Source organism: Colossoma macropomum, unplaced genomic scaffold, assembly GCF_904425465.1.
Source record: "Colossoma macropomum unplaced genomic scaffold, Colossoma_macropomum, whole genome shotgun sequence".
Taxonomy (NCBI): Eukaryota; Metazoa; Chordata; class Actinopteri; order Characiformes; family Serrasalmidae; genus Colossoma; species Colossoma macropomum.
The window spans coordinates 34,095,808-34,116,241 of record NW_023494784.1 but is presented as its reverse complement, the minus strand read 5'-3'; the positions used below and the strand labels follow the sequence as shown (position 1 = coordinate 34,116,241).

Genomic DNA, 20,434 nt, shown 5'->3' with positions numbered 1-20,434 from the left:
TTGGTGTTAATCAGCAGTATTAATGGCCTTCCTCTGTTATTTAACCTTAATAAAACTTTTAAAAAGTTTTTTAGAGGTTAAATAACAGAATAAGGCCATACACCACCACTCTGTAGTGTTCTGAATGGAGCAACATGTGAGTGGAAGAGCACTCCTCACTCTGCATGCTGAGGAAAGGAAGGAGCCTTCTGGGGAAGGTGTGAAAGTGTGCTGTTTGCCTGTGAGGAGGGGTGAAGTGGAGTGGGGTGGGGTGGGGTGGGGTGGGGTGGGGTAGGGGGGCAGCAGTGGCGGTGCAGTGAGGGAAGTGGAGCATGTGTGAGCAGCAGTGGGCTGAAACCCCGCACACAAACTTCCCAACCCTCCCTGTTCTTCCTGGCAGCGTGATAGGGAAGAGGAGTTAGCGGGAAAGGAGGACCCGTCGATGAGAGAGAGAGAGAGAGAGAGAGAGAGAGAGAGAGAGAGAGAGAGAGAGAAGCTAAGGGCCATGCCATGACCAGCTCCCTTAGAGGGACACAGTGAGTGGACATGCTGCGTGTCCAGCTCTGAATCGCTCTATCTGCGCTGCGCTGCTCTTACCTGCGGGCGGGAAAAAAACACGCTCTGTTGAACTTGGTGGCCATTTCTCCTCGGAGAAGGAGTCTCTTGGCCACCGTGCCGGACACTTGCTCTGCTGTGCATGGGTGCTCGGAGTGGTCACCTGTCCTGAACGAGGCTGGATGGGATGCACAGTGAGTTTCATCTGCTGCGAAGAGGACTTTCTGCAGATGCCTTTGGATCAGCATGAAGAGAAGAAGAAAGAGGAAAAGAGCCTTCTAGCAAAGGTGTGTCGCGTTATCGCTGTGAACTTGACAAGGTCTTTATTTATTAGTGGATGATGAGGAAGCTGAGAGTTTAACAGAGTTTATCGAGTTATCGAGGAAGTCCAGAAAGCAGGTAAAAAGGTAGTTAACGAGAACAGCTGAGGCTTGTTGCTCTCATACTCACTGTAAAGTAGTTGACCCCACTTAAGTTACTTAATAGGTTCAAGCTTATAGTTACTAAGCTTACTGTTTATTTAAGTCATAGTGAGTTTCTTATTCTCAGTGATCCACACTTCTGCAGCAGGTGAGGTTAACTCAAACAGTCAGTATAGTTTCATTTGAGCTTTCAGTACTTAAGTAACTAATGCATTATACAAGCAATAGTAAGTTCATCAAATGAATAGTGCAGTTGTTCTGTTCTGTAGGCTCGACAAATGAGGGCTTTTATATTTTTTAGAAAAAGTTCATGATCCTGCTGTCTTTGCCAAAAACTTAATGAGAAATCAGAAATTAGGATTCATGAGAAATTAGCATAAATTTGCATAAAAAGACCAGCAACAAGCACCCTGACATATTTAAATGGCTCATCATCATGATTACTTTACCCAAAGTGGTACAAGACTCTTAGGTTTGTAGATGCATAACATACATACAGTTGTATGCAAGGATTTAATTACATGTTTTTGCTGATTTTCTAAGTGAGAATAAGTAACACATCCTCTACAGAGAACACACTCCTGCACATTTTAATGCACAATTACTGTTTATTTGCTGAGTTTAACATATTAGAAAAAGAAACAGAACATAAAATGTATCCTGTGCAAAAGTTAGGGCACAATTTGTACTTAATGTTTATTTATTTATTTATTTATTTATTTATTTATTTATACAAATGTTAAACTCAGCAAATCAACAAAACATGTGATTTGGCCAAGGGGTGTTCAAGCTTATGCATACAGCTGTACATGTTTTCCAGTTTCAGTCCTGTTGTCCACCTGTGCAGCACAGTTTTGTGTTTTTCGGCCCTAACACACCTGATTCATCTCGAGCATGACTTGATCTGTAGCTAACGATATGACTGAGGTATGAGGAAAACACAAAAGTGTGCAGTGCAGGTGGGCTACAGATCTGGAGCTGAGAAACAACGTCAAAGATCTCCCTTTATCTGTGCTTTCCACAGGTGGCAGTACTAGCAACCATATCTACTGAAATTAAGCACTCAGTCATTGTTGAGTCTGTCCATTCAATGATGCCATTTGAGTCAGTTACATTAAAACAGACAGAATCTTTCAAACTTTTTCAAGTGCCATAATGAGATGTATATCTATTTCCACATTAGAGTTTCCCTGAACCTTACTTTCCTCTTTATCACATTAGCTTATTTGCATTGAAAAGATTGCTCTGCCACAGTAAATGCTATGATAAAGAGTAAATTACATAATTTAAGCCTTTAGTAAGAGCTGAGTTCAAAAGATGGTACGTTGTACTTTTTATTCAGTGTTGATAATTTGTTATTTTCACCATCTTTGACAGAATCTGTCAAGCACAACACATCCACCCCATCACTCACAATATATAGAAAGCTTTTTTAATTAAAACATTAAGAATATTCACTAAAAATGAATTACAATGACTAAAGTGGGGAAATCGAAAGGAGCAATAATTAAAACTATGGAGATCAAAAAACTGTGATGCCTTGACATGAGGAGGTGTTAAAATGGCATGTCCATTTGGCATGTGGAATGACTCCACCTATCAGACCTGCTCTCCTTTTGCCTAATGTATTTATTTCTATATTATCAGTGCCAGAAATCCATCACATTCATGTCTAACTGCTTTGGCAGTGAACCCTAAGGAGATGTCTGCCTTGTAGGGTGGTCTGTGAGGGGTTATGGGGTGAGTTGAAGAGGCTAGAGTGGGGGGGTTAGGAGGGGTGACAGGGCAGGGGTAACAGGCTCTGCATTGTGGTCCCCGTCTCAACCTTGGATCCAGCAGACTGGGAGGAATGTGGCTGCAGCCATATGGCCTCATAGTGTTCTCTCCTTTGGGTATGCAGCATGACATATTCTCTGATACAGCTATCTGATCTACTAATAAGAAGGTGCCAAACATTTCCAGCATTTTTGTAATATTAATGCTTGTGAGCTGTGTACTTAGTTGATTTAGCTGTATAAAAGTGGTTCTTGCAGAGAGAGATAAGCAATTTGTGGATCATAAGGTGGAAGAGGATAATTAGGACTTAGAAAATGTCCTTCTTTGGATTTATTGTGTCAACTAATATAATATCCTCGATCCTTAAAGAACACCGACCAGCTACTTGTTTAATGAAAATAAGAGCAGAATTTGTGTTTATATTTTGTGCAGTGTAGTGTGTGAAAAGTGTCACATAAATCATTTTGGAGTTTTTTAAACATGGCACTATGAATGCGTTTTGCCTGTGTCAGAATATTGTGATATGCTATGTGATATATGAAAATGTCTTTAAGGATTATGATATGATGTTTTGCCACATCATCCACCCCTAATGTGAGTTCTGTAGGTATGAGTGTGAAGACCTGAAGTGCGGGCCCACTTATAAGCCCTTAGGGTTTAAGAGGTTAAACTAAACAGAGTTGGCTAATAACTATAATTTGGAAACTGACCCTGCTAAATCTGAGCAGTTCTGGTTGGTAATGACACCGAGACAGGGCTTCTCTGTAATTATGGGACTGCAATCAGCGTTAAATTGTCCTTAATAGTTAATTGTGCGTACTGAAGTGAATATCAGCAATGAAATTGAGGATTAGGTGCAATCATCCTTCCTGGAGCCCAGTGGGCAGCCAGCTTCCAGTTACTCCTTTACTTAAGGAGCCTTCCTTTAGTTTGTTGGAGAGGTGATCACCTTCAGGCTTGTGCCAGGCGTGTTTGTGTGTGTGTGTAAATGGGAACCCCAAGAGGCTCCAGCCAGAGACTGCAACTTTCTCCTATTATTAGAGTTAGGGCAGCTGTGTCCATCAGTGCTAAGTGTAAGCAGGCTATGGTGACTTAGTTCCACAGTACACCGCTTACAGCCAGATCTCCCCTGATGATAACAGTCAACATGGAAAACAGCCCACATGTTAGTCCAGTCAAAAAGGCAGCTACAAAGCCTGAGGAACCCTGCTTTGATGTGTAGATGAGCCCATGTGAGCCCATGTGAGCCCCTAAAAGGAATGTGCTTTTGCTACAGCCTATATAAATACATATATACGTACACATACACATGCATATATATATATACATACATACATACATACATATATATATATATATGTATAAGGGGGGGATTTTTGGCATTTCGCATTGTGTCCAGCAATTGAATTTTGATGGAAGGAGCTATTTTAATGCTACATTAAGTATTAGGTGTGTACATTTTGGAAGATGGACTAAAGCTCATTAAGCCAGACTCTGATCTGTTATATATACTTCTGTAGAATTCCAGAGAATTCTTGTCATCCAGACAGAGACACCATGCATTAAATTAAGTCAAACAGAATAGACAGTATCATACTACATGAAATGTAATGAAATGAATTGTTACAACTTTTCTTAACTTTTTCTTAACTTCTTTGTTAGCCTAGCCCTGCTTAGTTTTCTTTGGTGTGTGTTTGATATTTCTGTATTACTCTTTTAGTTATTGTTGCTGTTATTTTGGCTTCGTCCTGTGTTGTAATTAAATCTTCTGCTACGGTATCCCTAACCCTCCCAGCCTGGTTCATTATTACAGTAATCAAAAATAAATGGTTCATTTAAAAAGTAACATGTAGCTTTTGTAAAAGCACTTTAAAAAGCATGGACCATTTTTTTGGACCTTATGTTGTAGGTTAGCCAGCAATGTGTGGTGTAAATATACAGAAGCACAGATGCACAGATGAACACACTCATCAATCATCCCCATTTGGCAGTTTTACCAACAAAGTGCTGATCTTCAGAGGACACTCACACTCGCTTTCATCCTTCAGAGGAGAATAAATCATGCGGCTGGTGTGGTGCTGGGATTACGGAGGGGCTCGGCTCTGACAGGGCGGGGGCACAGATTCCAGGGATTTGCAGGACCATGAGAGAACACACTTACCTGTAGCAGGTAGTTCAGTGGAAAGAAAGGAGTGTTTGTACAGTGTGTGTATTTATATGACTGCTTCAAACAGTGCAGTGTGGGCTCACTTAACCTACTTTTTTATCATTGTGGTACTACGCACGCTTTCTTAATGGCACGTAGACACGCCCAGCATTTCCGCTTTCAGACTTGTTCAGGCAAAAATGGCAGGTTTAATGTGCTGCTGGTTGATTTGATTGTGTAGTGCAGAGGGATTCATAAATTCTAGGACAGGTTCATGTTTGCTCATGAGTAATCAACATAATGTGGCTTACCTTTGGCAAGTGATAGAGATCTTTCATTGAAGATTTACTGCCATGGCGTGTCTCTGCACATGTTCAGTGCCTTGATCTCCTTCCTGTCTGCAGGGGTTGTCATGCAAATGATACCATCGTTACACATTCTCTTGTAGAGAACCACTGCTCTGTATGATTGTGTTGGTGAGAGGGAGGTGTTTTATTGTGCCCATCAGTTGCTCTCCTCTCTGTCTCTGGACAGTATCACAGTGGTTTGCTGAAACACATTCTCTCCTGTCAGAGACTCTGCCCTGTGCTTTGTTCTTATCTCTGCGGTCACTTACAGTTCGACTGGCTGACTGTGGAATACTTCAGTAGCCTCAGGCCTTCCTCCCTCATGCAGCTGTTTGTGCCACTGTATTCCTCCTGAGTAGTTTGAACAGTGTGGTAAGGTAAATCATAGGTTATTGCAGTCACCAGATCTCAACCCAGTTGGGAGCTTTTGGATTGATGTGTTAGACTCTATTGTACCATCATCAAAACATCAATTGAGGTAATATCATTTCGCAGTCGTGGGCTGGAGGTTAAGGAACCAGCCTTGTAACCGGAAGGTCGCAGGTTCGATTCCCTCAGCCGACAGCGCGTGACTAAAGTGCCCTTGAGCAAGGCACCTAACCCCCAACTGCTCCCCGGGCGCCGTGGATAGGGCTGCCCACTGCTCCGGGCAAGTGGGCTCATTGCCCCCTAGTGTGTGTGCATTCACTAATGTGCATGTATGTGGGTGTTTCACTGCAAGGATGGGTTAAATGTGGAGGTCTAATTAGCTTACTGTGTTCAAAACACAGTAAGCTAATGGTTCTGAATTAGATGTTGTATGTTTTGGAAAATGGTGTTCCGTTCCTCCAATATAGTTGCAAAGATTAAAGCTGTTCTGGTGGCTCATGGTGGAAAAAGACACTTGATGTTGTTTTCTGTCTGTATGTTTTCTTGTAAAAACACAGTATATCATTTCAAAAATTGCAAATAAACATAAATACTGTGAAAAGTAACAAGAATTTCTTGTTCTCAAAAAAAGTAGTTGAGCTAGTTTGAAGAATAAAGTTTGGTTTCAGATTTCTCCTCTAATGCCCCCAGTTGTTAAATTTTATCACAGCACACCTGAGTTAATTTAATGAAGTTCTGATTAGCTGAACCAGGTGTTGGATGATAGCTACAGTGAGGCTATACAGGCTGCCATAAAGAACACAAGACCACACTGAATCACTACTTAATATTGTTGTTACTAATACAAAATTAAGATTTCAAGTACACTTTCATGCCGTGAATCTCCCATTCTACCACATCCCAAAAGTGTTCTGTTGGATTCAGGTGACTGGGAAGGCCACTGAAGAACACTGAACTCATTGTCATGTTCATGAAACCAGTTTGAGATGACTTTTACTCTTGCTGGAAGTAGCCATTAGAAAATGGGTAAACTGTGGCCATAAAGGGATGCACATAGTCAGCAACAATACTTAAATGGACTGTGGCATTCAAGCGATGATTGATTGGTATTACTGGGCCCAAAGTGTGCCAAAAAAACAATCCCCACACCATAAAACCACCACCACCAGCCTGGACTGTGACACAAGGCAGGTTGGGTCCATGGATTCATGCTGTTGGCGCCAAATTCTGACCCTACTATTTATATGCCTCAGCAGAAGTCAAGATTCATCAGACCAAGCTACTTTTTTCCAGTCTTCAGCTGTCCAGTTTTGGTAAGCTCGTGACCACTGCAGCCTCAGCTTTCTATTCTTGGCTGACAGAAGTGGAACCCAACACAGTCTTCTGCTGTTGTAGCCCACCTGCCTTAAGATTCGATGTGTTGTGCATTCTGAGATGCTTTTTTGCTCAACACATTTGTTCAGAGTGGTTATCTGAGTTACCATAGCCTTTCTATCAGCTAAAATCAGTCTGGCCATCCTCCATTGACCTCTCAATAACAAGGTGCTTCCGTCTGCAGAACTGCTGCTCATGGGATGTTTTTTTTCTTTATTGCACCAATTCTGACTAAACTGTAGAGACCAGAAGCAGTTCAGCAGTTATAGAAATACTTGAACCAGCCCGTCAGACAACAATAATCATGCCGTGGTCAAAATCATATTTTTTCTCCATTCTGCTTGTTAATGTGAACATTACCTGAAGCTGCATCTGCATGATTTTGCTCTTTAGATAATTGCATAAAAAGTAGGTATACGGGTATTCCTAATAAAGAGCTCAGTGACTGTATATATACACAGTTGTATACAAAAGTTTGGGCACCAAAAAATGACGTTTTTATGTATTTTGTTGATTTTCTAGGTGAAAATAAGTAAACATCCTTTTCAGAGAACACATTTCTGCACATTGCAATATACACTAGCTGTTTATTCATGGAATTTAACACACACACACACACACACACACACACACATCATCATCTAAAACGCTTACCCTTCTGGGTTGCGGTGGGGTGCTGGAGCCTATCCCAGCTGTCACTGGGCGGAAGGCATGGAATATAACATTTTGGTAAAAAATAAAACTTAAATTGTTACCTGTATTAAAGTTATGATACATACATTTTATTTTATATAATTTAGACATTTTGTCCAGTATGTTGAACTCAAATAAATACAAATTGTGCTCTAAAAAGTATAAAAAATCCCTGCAGATTTTTGCTGTCCTGTCATAGAAGAATGTACCCAAAATTGCACATGTGCTTGCAATTGTAAAGAAAAGATGGCTTCAGTAAAAAAACTAACTAAAAAAACTAACCATCAACAATGATTGTCTCGTGTAATTCTTAGATCCTATCTTCATTAAATAAACCCCTGGCCTCTGCACACATCATAGCCTGCCTGCCAGCCTGCTGGTGGCACTCAGGTCTGCTGGCTGCAGCGACGAGAGGAATAGTTTTGGAGTGCAGGCTTGGCATGGGGACAGGACTGTAGGCCAGGTGTGTTGTTTTCTTTCCTGCTTTGGTTGCTTAGTCTTTCAAAGTGAGAGGAGGTGGAAGCACATTGGCCAGAGGAGAGGAGAGCTAGAGAAAGACCTCCCATCTCTGCGTGTGAAGGGTTGTTTTTAAGAATGCAGACGTTGTGTAACACTGAAAACACCTGGGTTTCAGGTCTCTCCCCCAGCAAACGCATGCATGCTGCTTTTTGTGTCTGTGGAAAATAAAAGTGTTGCACAATGTCAGGCTTAAAGGGGGCGGAAAGGAGGATTTTGTAGCTTATGGAATATTGACGAAGGTGGATTTTTACAATGTCTTACTTGCCACAGACGCCAAGAGCTTTGTGGAGCTCTTATAAATAAAATGACATGAGTATAATATACTGAAACTAATTGAACTGTTGAAGAATGAATCCAGGAATAATATTTTGCATTCAAGTAGGTTTTCTCTTTGTGTTTTGTGTGTATGTGAATGCCTCCCAGGTGTGAGATAGTATTGTATGTGTGTTTATCATGTTCGTTGAAGTGGTTATTGTACCGTTGATGCTGGCTGTCTACCAGACACACTCCTATGGAAAGCTGTCCCAAGGCAGGTAGTAAAAAGACATACAGTGCTTGGCTCGTGCCAAACCGCAGTATAACATTTCCACCCCTTGTCAGTTCTGCTGTGCGCAATCCAACCCTTACTTAGTTACCCCGCTATATTGTATGTCTGATCAAAGTCATCAATCACACATTTTATTTCATATTCTTAGGTTGCATCTTCTCTCTTTCTGGATTGCCTAATGTAAGAATCATTTAGACATACATGAGCCAAGTAATTCAATCACTCAAGTATTTGTTCTTTAAGTTAATATTTAATTCTATATTTAGAATTTGGGTGCTTTGTCTTTTTTTTCAAGCCATACAAATTGTAGATTAAAAAGCTTAATCAGTAGTGGCCCATAGAAGAGTTATTGTTAATATATGAAAAATGTTAAAACCAACAACCTGCACCGCTTTCCATGTGGTCGTTAAAGCTAAAAGACAACAGATGCCTGAGAAATCACGTGTGTAACACTTTAAATTATCAGACAACAATGGTCAGTGCAAAATTTACAATAAGAGGTTGGTACAGACGCACGACAAGTTTAATGAATCATCTTAAATATGTAAGTGATAGTTATCCAAGTACCACTAACTTAGTGAGGGCAATGCTAAAACCAGGGAGCTCAGAGTCACAGACCTGTTTGTTGTTGTGAGTTCTGATAGTGGACGAGGAGAGGAACAGCAGAGCTGTTGTCGAGACTTTCTTTCTTGGTCATTTTTGTGTCCAGGTGAGCCTGTTGTTCCAAAAGCTCCCCCGTTGTCCACTATGCTCACTGTATCTCGGCTGTGGCAGAGTTCAACTCAACCTTTGCATTGCCCTCATTCCTGCTTCCCATGATGAAACATGGCAAGCTTGTCAAAATAAATAACTCAATAATACTCAAAAAACACAATAAACTAAAACGAACTAAAACCACGATGGTGATAAATAAAACAGTATTTCTAATTAGTTACACCCTCAGCATCTACTTGTCTCATAAAAGCTGTTTTTTTAATGAGAGGGCTACAGTTGTGACTTCTGTAGCAACATGCAGCACATGAGCAGCTGGGCTTCAGCCTGTGTATTAGTGCACTATCACAGCCTACTGGATATATTTTGAACTGTATTTATTTATATATTTTTGTTTTAAAAGGTGGTTTTGAGAATGAATATGAGTATTCAAAACCTGTACATTTAGGCGACATCTGTTGTCAGGTATCTTCATATGTTCATGCGATTGCGTCTTTTGGTAAGGTTTACCATGAAGGAATACTTGAGTTAATGGCCATTGCCCAGCAATGTTGATAGACTACCCTAAAAGCACAGCACAAAAATGAAAAAAGACTGAAGCCTTTGGTGAGGTCAGGTACTGATGTTGGATGATTACCACTCCATCTCAGCTCAAGGGTATTGGATGAAGCTCCGTCACTTCAGAGAATGCAGTTTCACTGCTCCACTGCCCAGTGCTGAGGGGATTTGTACTCTTCTAGCCAATATTTGGCATTGGGCAAGGTGACCACAGTCTCATGTTTGGCTGATCCAGAGAGTCACATTCTATTTACAGTTCTTTACTATGGACAGTTTAGAAGCTGTGTGCGGATTAGAGCACCTATCTCAGCAATTAGTGCACCTTAAAAAAACTTGAGGGGTTTTTAGGTATATAGTGTAGGTTTCCTTTTTGTATACTTTTAGGTAAATAGTATAGTATAATGACTCTTATATTTTAAAAAACATGATTTTTTTTTATCTAAATTTCTTTTTTCATGGAATAATTTCACCTCACTGAAGATTAGCCTCTTCAGTATATCCAGTGTAAGATCAAGCTGATAAACAACATTACCTTTCCCCCATCTTTCCCAAGGGTGCCAATACATCTGGAAGGCACTGTGTATATGTACATGAACTAAAGTTGGTTGTTTGTCCTCAATACCACATACTTTACATTGGGACAGGCTGACAGCAGGGGGTTCCACCCCTTTCTGGAATTATCTGATAAGGTATGTAGCAGAGGGAAAGCTACCCACGATCCCACCCAACATTCCAGTGTCCTGCTGGCTGGTGGCAAACAGTGTGGTTTCTGTGCAGGGGCTTTTCGTCTAGTCCTCTATGATGGACTCTCCCTCTCTACTGCTGTTGAAGTATCAGTGTTGAAAACACTTTCTGACTATCTGACGCCTGGCAGCTCTCTCTTGCAAACAGTCCCTACCTGTTTGTGTACAGAGTGCTGATCTCTGTACACATAATTTGTGTTTATGATACGTTATGAGCATTTTTGTGATTATGTATGTTGTAATGAAAGGTTTTTTGTGGTTTAGGTGCATGAAAAGGTAACAGAGATAAGCTCTGAATCTTGCTGAAGAACACTGAAATGCTAGCATTGCATGGGAAACTACGCTTGACTTAATGAGACAGACGGCATCAATGGTTGGTATTTCGTTTAATCAAGAGGAATCTAAGACAAGATTAAGCTGTATTAGATTACGTTAAAGCAGCCTTGATTTACAGTTGATTGAACACAGTGTCTGTGGGCACCATGTAAAAGTCTGTTTTTTGCGTAAGCTTGTACTTGTGTGTCTCTGAGACTGTATTGTATGGAATATTTGTATTAATTTTACATCAACAAACAAAAAATGTCATCTAAATGAAAAAAACAAGGCAAACAATAAAACACAGTATTACGACACAAAATTTGGCTTATCTGTGTCATATCAAAACGTTATAACTCCATTGTTTCATTCATTCATTCAATTATTCATTCATTCATTCTATCATTCCTTAAACCTGTCGTGAAGTTGTAGTGGGTGTTGTATCCTCTCTTGATACTTGGTATGAACAGTGATTACAAATCGCTTGTCTACTGTCACTCAGAGAAACTGTGTACAGTCACACGTGGCTGTTATTTTCACTGTTTATCTGCTGCTGCTCAGACTGTCCAAAAGCGTCTGCATTGACCAGGGCAGGACAGTGAAAGGAACAAGCAGTGTTTTTAACCATTGCTTCTCATTTTCTAATTCTTAAGTCTTAGATTATTACACTTCACTGAAGGCGTATTTATCTTTTTTACAGTTAAACATTTCACCTGTTTTTCTCTTTCAGAAAGTGCCATTTTTTACCAATTTTTAGCCTAAAATTATTGGCGACATACATTAAAATGAGGTCTCTCCTGTAGTCATTTTGGAGATACAAGGTTTTGTTACAATGGTGACTTGGATGACTGTTGCCTTTAAATATGTTCCTGAATCGTCTCCATTGTCCAGTTGAATACAAGTATGTCTATGAAATGATGGCGTTTTATTTCTTAGATATTTGAAATGTACTGCTGAAGGCAAACAGAAGCCCCATGTGGCTTTTCACCATTTGTATGTCCCATGATTGTAGGCCATCTATACTGGGGCAAGCCAAGAAGAAGGCAGACTTTTCATAGTGAACAAGGCATAATAGTTTGACTTGCAGTTTCACTGAAGAGGAGAAGAAACACTGAATGTGATCTGGAGCTTAGGAGAAATGATTACTGCTTTCTTTGGCCTTTAAAGGAGAGAAAACAAGAGAGTTTTGTGTGTGGAAGTTTGATCTAAGTGTTTTATGTCCCACCTTTGCCTAAGGTCTTTTTGTTCGATTCCTGAACAAATGCACTGGGCTCCCTCAGGGATTCTTTGTAGCACAATTGTAAAAAGGAAATTCAAATCCGGAACGTGTCATTGTTTCTCCATGTGTTTTTGGAATCCAAAACAAGTTACAGTGTAATAGACATAAGATACTCTTTCATTAAGTCATCTGTAAAATCCTATAAGCCCTTAGTGCCATTCAGAAGAGTGGGAGGAAAAAACCTCTTGCCTACAGTTACATATTACAGAGCGAAGGTTAAGCTGTTCATAGAGCACAGTAAATGGCATGAATGACAGCACAAAGGAGTGTGCGCATCAGGTTTCTGCGTTCTCCATCAGATAGAAGATCTCATTTTGCCAATTGGCCGATGACCATGCTTGACTTGAGTCAAAGAAAATTAAAGGCTAGCAAATGTTAGGATCTCACCTGATCTAAAGTGCTGATGTAATTTGAGTTCTGGATTAACTTGCTTGTTTTTTTCTTAAAATAAACCTAATGTGTTCTGTGCAAATGCGAGTCTTGGGTTGTGTGTGCAAAAGGCTGTCTGGGGCGACAGTTCCATGAATGGCATTGTCGGCGAGGCTTTGCGAGGGTTTGCTTTCGGGACATTACTGACTCGCCGATGCAGAACCCCTTTCACAAAGAGTCTGTCAACAGAAGATAATGGGGTACAAAAGACATTAATACAGTCACTTAAAGCTACTTTAATTCAGCGGGCTTGCCTTTGAGGATAAAATGTCTGTCTGTGAGTCAGATTAAGCGTGAGGGACGCTGTATTTTTCTCAAAGTTATGGTTGCGTGCCCTCTTTATGTGCGAGAACAAGGCCAGGTCAACTTAAGCACCCCTTACGCGTTTAGTCTGTTGCATGGGATGGACATAATATGCTCTCTTTAGCTGCTTCCGTCCAGCTCTGTGCCTTTGTGCATCGATGAATGTGGCCTTTATGCTGCATTTTTGTTGACACTTTTCTGTTGGAGGGATTTTCTTGTCCGCTTACTAATACTTGGCAAGGAATTGTGTAGTTTGCACTTGGCAACCAGGAACTCCTACGAAGCCCTGCTCTTCTGCCTTTGTCGGCTCTCAAAGGCCATCGCGGAGATGGACGGGCGCATATCGTTTTGACTGAAATGTGGCTTTGGGGCTGTTTGTGATCATCCGTCTCTAGTGGCATTTCTCAGCCGAGGAAAAAACGGTTGAGTAAAGAAGTAATTAGTGGTACAGAAAAGCGCGGCCAGACAGGGCCGTCCAGGTCGGACTGCAGCATTTTCATCTTTGAGAGAAGGTTGTCTTTTCTTCAGGGTGGTAATAAATCCCCTCTTTGACATGCTGCATTTACTCTGAATACACACAGGAAAAAAGCCCCCCGATCTTTTTTTTCTTCTTCTTCTTCTTCCATTTAGCGGCAAATGTTGTAACAAGCCGAGACAGATCAGTTTGCTTGATTTGCTCATACCGTTTCTGAAAGGATAGGCTTCCACATTCTGTGGAAAAGGAATTTTCTCATTATTTATAATGGAACAGTGGGTCTCAGAGGACTGCGAGAAATACCTAGACGAGGTAATGGAATTTAGACAAGTGCCTGCCCTACAGCTCTGGAACATACTTTATGCTCATATAAGTGTCAGTGGGACATGAGTGTCCAGTGAGTATATGACAAAGTATGAAGAACTAGGAGATGGAGCATAAAATAAAGTGTTTTACTGTGGTTTACTCAAGGGACAGCATGCGTAAGTCTTGCACACATACATTTTTTATTGGGTTTTCTTTTTTGCAGAATATGCTTTTGCACTTGTTGTTCTTGCATTTTGTTGCTTCTAGGTGAAAATCAGCAGCAGTTGTTCATTAGCATCAGACTGGTTGCAGCCCATTCATACTGTGCACGATGTATAGTCTTTTCCATTGCTTCAGTGTAGGAGATTTTGATTGTAATGCTTTAGGCTGACACTTGTCTGATAACTCTAAGCCAAAGTGGCAAATCCCACTCTGGTTCTCCCTTGATCAAACACAGAGTAGAACTGTGAGGAGAACGTCGCCCAGGATCCAGTAAGGACGGCCGTCTCTGTACTTCTCATGAGACTGTTTGATGCTGCTCTTGCAGTGAGATCCATGACTCTGTTGAATCGCAGAAGGACATAGTCAGACTCAGGATACTGAAAAGTACAACTGAAATGTTCTTGGTGTTGGCTGATATTAGCTTAAAAAATGATTGGACTGATGTTTCTGTTTGGCTGTTAATTCAGACTGATATTTGATGACCCTTGAACTACAGAAGAGGTGACCATTTTGGCAGTGCTAGGCTACTGTGCTCATATATTTGAATTTCATTCATTTTACTGCATTTATAACCAGGACTTGATTTTGAGGGGTGATGCAAAGGGACGTCACCCTTCTTGTAACACAATCATCCCCTTGGATCTCGTTATCTATTATAGATACTTTCTTTCTATTCAGATGTGCGATTTACACAATATGGGATTTACTTATGTTGAACAAAAGAGTAATGATCAGGCCACCTGGTCATGTAGAATTGCACACTTTCGCATTCTATTGGTTATGAGTGTCTGGTACAGCATGCACGTCTGCTGCCACTGTTGCCATGATCCCAGGTCCATCTCCAAATTGGGATAGTTTGAAATTGTAGAACTTTATAAAGTTTCTGATTGATGGTTTTAGGCAAACTTTGGGATGGAGAATGCTAAAAATGGAGATTATAATCTTTGGGGATTGTCTTACTATACAGTTAAATAACAGTTAAAAATAATATAATAAGTTTGCACTGCCAGCTGCATCTCCAGAATGACAGTTGCTGCAGAACGGCTGTCAGTTGAACCCACCATCACCCCGGAATTTTTTTTACAACTTTACAGTTATTTATAACACTATAGAAATAAATGTTATATTTCCCTGTAATGCTAATCGTGGTACATGTAGTCCCAATTTCTATATTTTTTTAAATGTTTATGTGTTGGCATTGGCACCCTTACAGGAAAGTCACATGAAAGAAAGCACAGTTTTTGCACATTTCACATGTTAAAAATCTGTTATCACATGTAAAAAAAGTGTGTGTTCACTTGTGAAAAACTTGTGAAAAAACTTGTAAACACATGGTTTTCATCACTTCATATGTGAAATATATCATTGCTGTCCAAAGAAAAACAAGTATCTCCAAATTAATAACTTTATAGAAGAAGGCCAAAACACTCTAAATTTTTTAGGTAAGTTAATATAAAGAGATTTATTCCAAGTGATTTTAGAGCATTTCTACGGGTCCATTCATTATGAAATTTTCACACAACTTAAAGGATGGCTGGTGTGTTGAAATAATGTAGAAAAATCAAAATCAGAATGGAGATACGTGGTTTTCTTTGGACAGCAAGGACATGTGAGTTTTCTTTAAGGGCAGATATGTACATGAAAAATATTATTTATCAACATATCAGATATATTACACACTTCTATACTATGAGAATAACCTAATCAGTTTTGACAGTTTTGAATTATAGTCATTGTTACTGTTTAATAAACCTTCAGATGTAATAAGGGTCCGATTTTAAGGGCTTTTAGTACTACATACATACATTCACTAGAGAACAGTTTCTCCCTTTCAGTACATATGCAGATGGTGGCAGGTGCAGGTGAGCTCCATTCATGACGAACGTCAGTGTGGGAAGGCTGTTCACTTTACTACATTCAAACACGTACTGCAAGTACAACACAGACACCGAACTCAACACCTGTAAACCTTTTTTAAAATGAGTACTGTAGACTTTAAATGGTGAAAAGGTGTGTCACTGAATGAGTGAGCAAGGGGTCTTACATCACCGCTGCTAACCCTAACCCAGCATTTCGTGAAGAGAGGACACGGAGGGCTCTCTAACATGGACGTTCATGGACTATGGCAGTACAGCCACTCTTACACCAGTCTGTGGGCTTGTGGTTCACCTCAAATCTGAAGACAGATATATGTAGTTAATGGCTAAACCTCATAACATGCTCACTAAAATTCCTTACCAGTTTACCGATTTTAGGAGATATCTCCAAATTTCTGCTTCAACACTGAAGAAATGTATTTCTGAAATAACTCACAAGACTTACCCCTCAAATGTCACTTGCCGGTGGCTGTTTCTCTGTGCAGGAACCCAGTTGATCTGGCCCTGGTAATGGGATGGGTCGGTTCCTCCGAAAACAACCTCACTGCCTTTTTGAGCATCCCTGATCAATCATTGCAATACAAGTTTTAGCAGGCTTGTCCCATACATACAATGCAAGCTACAATCATCTATAAGTGATGATGTAATATACAGGTATGTTTGTTCACCTGCTCAAATAGAAAGCAAAGACAAGCTCCTCAATGAGACCTTCTTTGATCATGGTGTCCACAATGGTGTCGTCATCAGGCATGAAGGCCAGGCCCATGAGCCCATCGTGCAGAGGCTTAGCGAAGTGACTTCCAGGCTCATTTTTACTCAGAACGATCTTCTGATTTTTGACTACCAGATTACCCATCTGTGGAAACTGAGCATCACAGTTATGGCTGCACAATAGAGACAAAATATGTGTGTATATATACTGCCCCATATTGTGATTGCAGTATGTATTTCAATATATTAAAAGTAAAAAAAAATGGTCTGTGTTATTTTAAATAATCATTATTGAAGTGTGTAGGATCACATGAATTCACTGATTCATAAAAATCACCCACAGAAACTCATTTGAAACATCAGTAAAAGTTTTAAGGCAGACAATGAGACATATTTGCACATTGCAGCTAGTTGGAGTTCACTGAATGAGCCACCATTATTTTCACCCAGTGAGGATTTAAATCATGAAGAACAGGCTCACCGTGATTGTGCCATAGGCGTAGACACCAGTAACTCTCCCAGTTCCATAATGAATGGAGAACAGTTTGTTATTGGTGTGGTATGTGTGAGACTTGCATAGGTTGAACCGAGGATGTTAGGCTGCAAGACAAAGCAGGAGTTAGCCTATAGACGTGCAGGGTTAAATTAAGCTAAATGCAAGTGGAATGCACAAGTGTGCCCCCCTTCTGTAAATTAAGCACATGGTTCATATTGTCATCCTGATCCCTGTTTATAGACTGAACGTGTCGCACTGTATGTAACTTGAGCTGGAGATCTTAATCAAATCAGGGCTGGACGCACTATGGCAGCCATGTGGCTGAAATGCCATTTAACCCCAAGGAATAGCTCACATTCACCGCATAACACAGCTTCATTTATTTATTTAATCTCTCTCGCTGTGCTTTTAATCTCAGTTTATACTGGAGAACAAAGCAATGCATTGTTAACATATGTTAGTCTGCCGTTGATCTACCAGTTGTGACATCCTTGAAAAGATCATAGAGGTTTCTTTTGGCACATTTACTTCAATAGCGTGGCATTAGGGTTTTAAAAATAGCACTTGGTGCTGCTGGTCCCCTTGAATCTGTTTATTACTCACAGCAGGCTCTGCTCTTGCAGTAGACGGAGTTGACCCAGAGAGTGCTGGAGCCAGTGTCAAAGTGGACATAGAAGTACTGTGGTGGGGTTCCTACACCAATCTTTCCAAAGTAGGCCAACTGGAGATGACAGAGAGTGATAGTATATGTTATACTTTATGGTTCATGGTTCATCAGGAACATTTGTCATTTTGCTGGCTAATTCTGTGAGCAGCACAGTGCCACACAAACAGGAATACCCAGTCAGTCCTGGGATTTGAACCCATGACCTTCTAGTTGCTGGCTCACCACACTTACCAGACATCTTTGGTAGCTGCAGTGTTGCAGAATGTGAGTTAGATGGAAAATTGTTGTCATTGTATGGTTCTAAATTGGATGTCATTGCTATCTGAACAAAATCTTGTATCTCCAAAATCTTGTATCTCAAAAACCTTATTAAAGGTCCTTCTCAACCCCTTAAAATCCCAGGCTTACATACTTATATCTATATACTATATATATACTATATATATGCTTATATCTCAGTAACTACAAGGACTTCAATGCAAACTCATCGGTTATAGACGTGTGTAACAAATTTTGGGCCTGCCGGTGGGCCCTGTCCATTTAAAAGGTTAAACTTTGAATGAATGCTAATGTAATATAATGTTAACGTAAATAATTTTGAACCATTTCTGTTGCTACATTTGTCATAGAATTTTGACACAGTGTAAATGGCAGCTGGCTATTTCAAGTTATGTTAAAACTTAAACACCAAAAAAAGGTACAAGATTTTGTTCCAAGAGAGGAAATAAGCAAAACAAAAACAGGCAGACACCTGGTTGGCTTTGATTAGCATTGTCAGAAAATCTATAATAGTTAGCCAAGTGAAGGATGAAATGATTAAATCTACCTATTTAATTTGAGTGATGGACAACACTTACGTTCTCCTGGTTGATCAGGTCTTCTGTATACAGTTGGTTTGAACTATACTGGGAGTATTTCAGCAGTTCTTTCATGAGTCCCCTCTCTTTCATTATTTCCTTCTATTTCACCAAAGGAACTCTGGACACAAGACATTAAGGATTAAGAATCTAGTATGTCAGCCTTGTCATGACTGTGATTGTTCATTGAGGTGTCTTTCCCATAGTATTCTCTGATGCTTGCAGTCTCTCTTCCCTCTGGCTTCTGTGCTATTACCAGTACCTGAAAAGACCTTTCATGTCTCATGCTGATTTCCTGTTTCTCTTACCTGATGAGTCCTTCAGTGAGAGTGAGACAGAGCAGGCCGAGTATAATACTCTTCGTCGTTCCTCTGTTCCTCACACACACAAGAGACAGGTGAACCAAAAGCATTTATACCAAATCTTATCCAACCCCAGTTACCCACTTTTTCATTTCATTACTTTTCTGTTTCCAAACAGGTTCCAGCGATAAGGTTGATATCAAACAAATTTGGGTTGATTGTGTCTGATCCAATGTTTGCTTTATCAAAGATAATTGAAGTTAATTGTATTTTTATTGCTTTATATAAACTGCTAATGTAATGATATTGTTCTGATATGATTCCGCAGTAACAGCAAGGCAAATTAAGTTTGTACGTAATAAGGTTTATATCAAGTATATCTGTGCCACTATTATTTGGCATTGTTGTTCAAAAGATTACCATCACGGTTTGTGTCATTGAATGTCACCTTCAGACATATTTTGGAGCAGAACAACTCAACATTCACCCACAATGCAGCTTGTACTTGGCCATGGAGTATCAGCTGAGTTGTATGTCTTTAATATCTATAGCTATTGAGCCCTGACTGAATGCCTGAGAGAGGACTTTGCATTAGAACGGTGTTTTCCAACCCTGGTGCTGGAGGCGCCCTGCTCTGTACATGTGTACATAAGTGTTTTTTTTTCAATACATCTGATCCAACTAATCAGCTCATTAACAACCCCTTACTGGGTTAAAGCAGGGAAGGCACTAAAATGTGCAAGGCAGTGGGCCTCCAGGATCAAACCAGTAGTAAATTGAATCAGCTGAAAAAGCACCTAACTATGCTGAACTGTGAAGCTGCATTAGAGAGTAAATAAAATATTTTGGTGTAGCGGTAATGTCTATTTTTATATCTTAACCTCTTTATCTTTATATTAACCTCTTTATCTCTAGGAGCCTGTTGTTGAACCCCCATCATGAACATCGGTGGTTAAACGTCAGTTGTAGTTTAGTGAACATCAGTAGTTTAATGTCACTTGTAGTGTAGTTGTAGTGCATTGTGTTTCTCAATGACGGCACTAATCGGCACTTGTCAGCACAGGCTCGACTGATTGATCATGTTAAATGAGCGCTGGAAGCCAGCAGCAGCACATACCGGATCTTCCCTTTTTCTTTTTTGATTACAAATACAGAATACTTACCAAGTCCTGGTATGGAGAATTATTTCTTTTCATGTGGGTGAAGAAAGTATAGGCATGTTGACCAGCCGTTACTGAGCATTGTGTTTGCGTGCAACTTTTCAAAGAATGTGTGGGGTGATGTTGATGTCGACAATCAGTCATCTTTGACTGCTGCTAGCGTTTACCCTCATCTAACGTTCTGAATTCAGTTCATGAAGGGCTAGCTAATTAGCTGATGAGCTGAGTCAGGTGTGTTTAATAAGGCAGTGTGTTGAAGTCTGCGGTGTTTTGGCCCATGAGGACTGGATCCTGAC

At 40.2% G+C, this 20,434-nt stretch overlaps 1 pseudogene; it reads right to left on the bottom strand.

Moving 5' to 3' along the window:
- Window positions 1-14,253: 14,253 nt before the first annotated feature.
- On the bottom strand, window positions 14,254-19,088 carry LOC118810799 (annotated as a pseudogene).
- Between the last annotated feature and the right edge of the window lie 1,346 nt (window positions 19,089-20,434).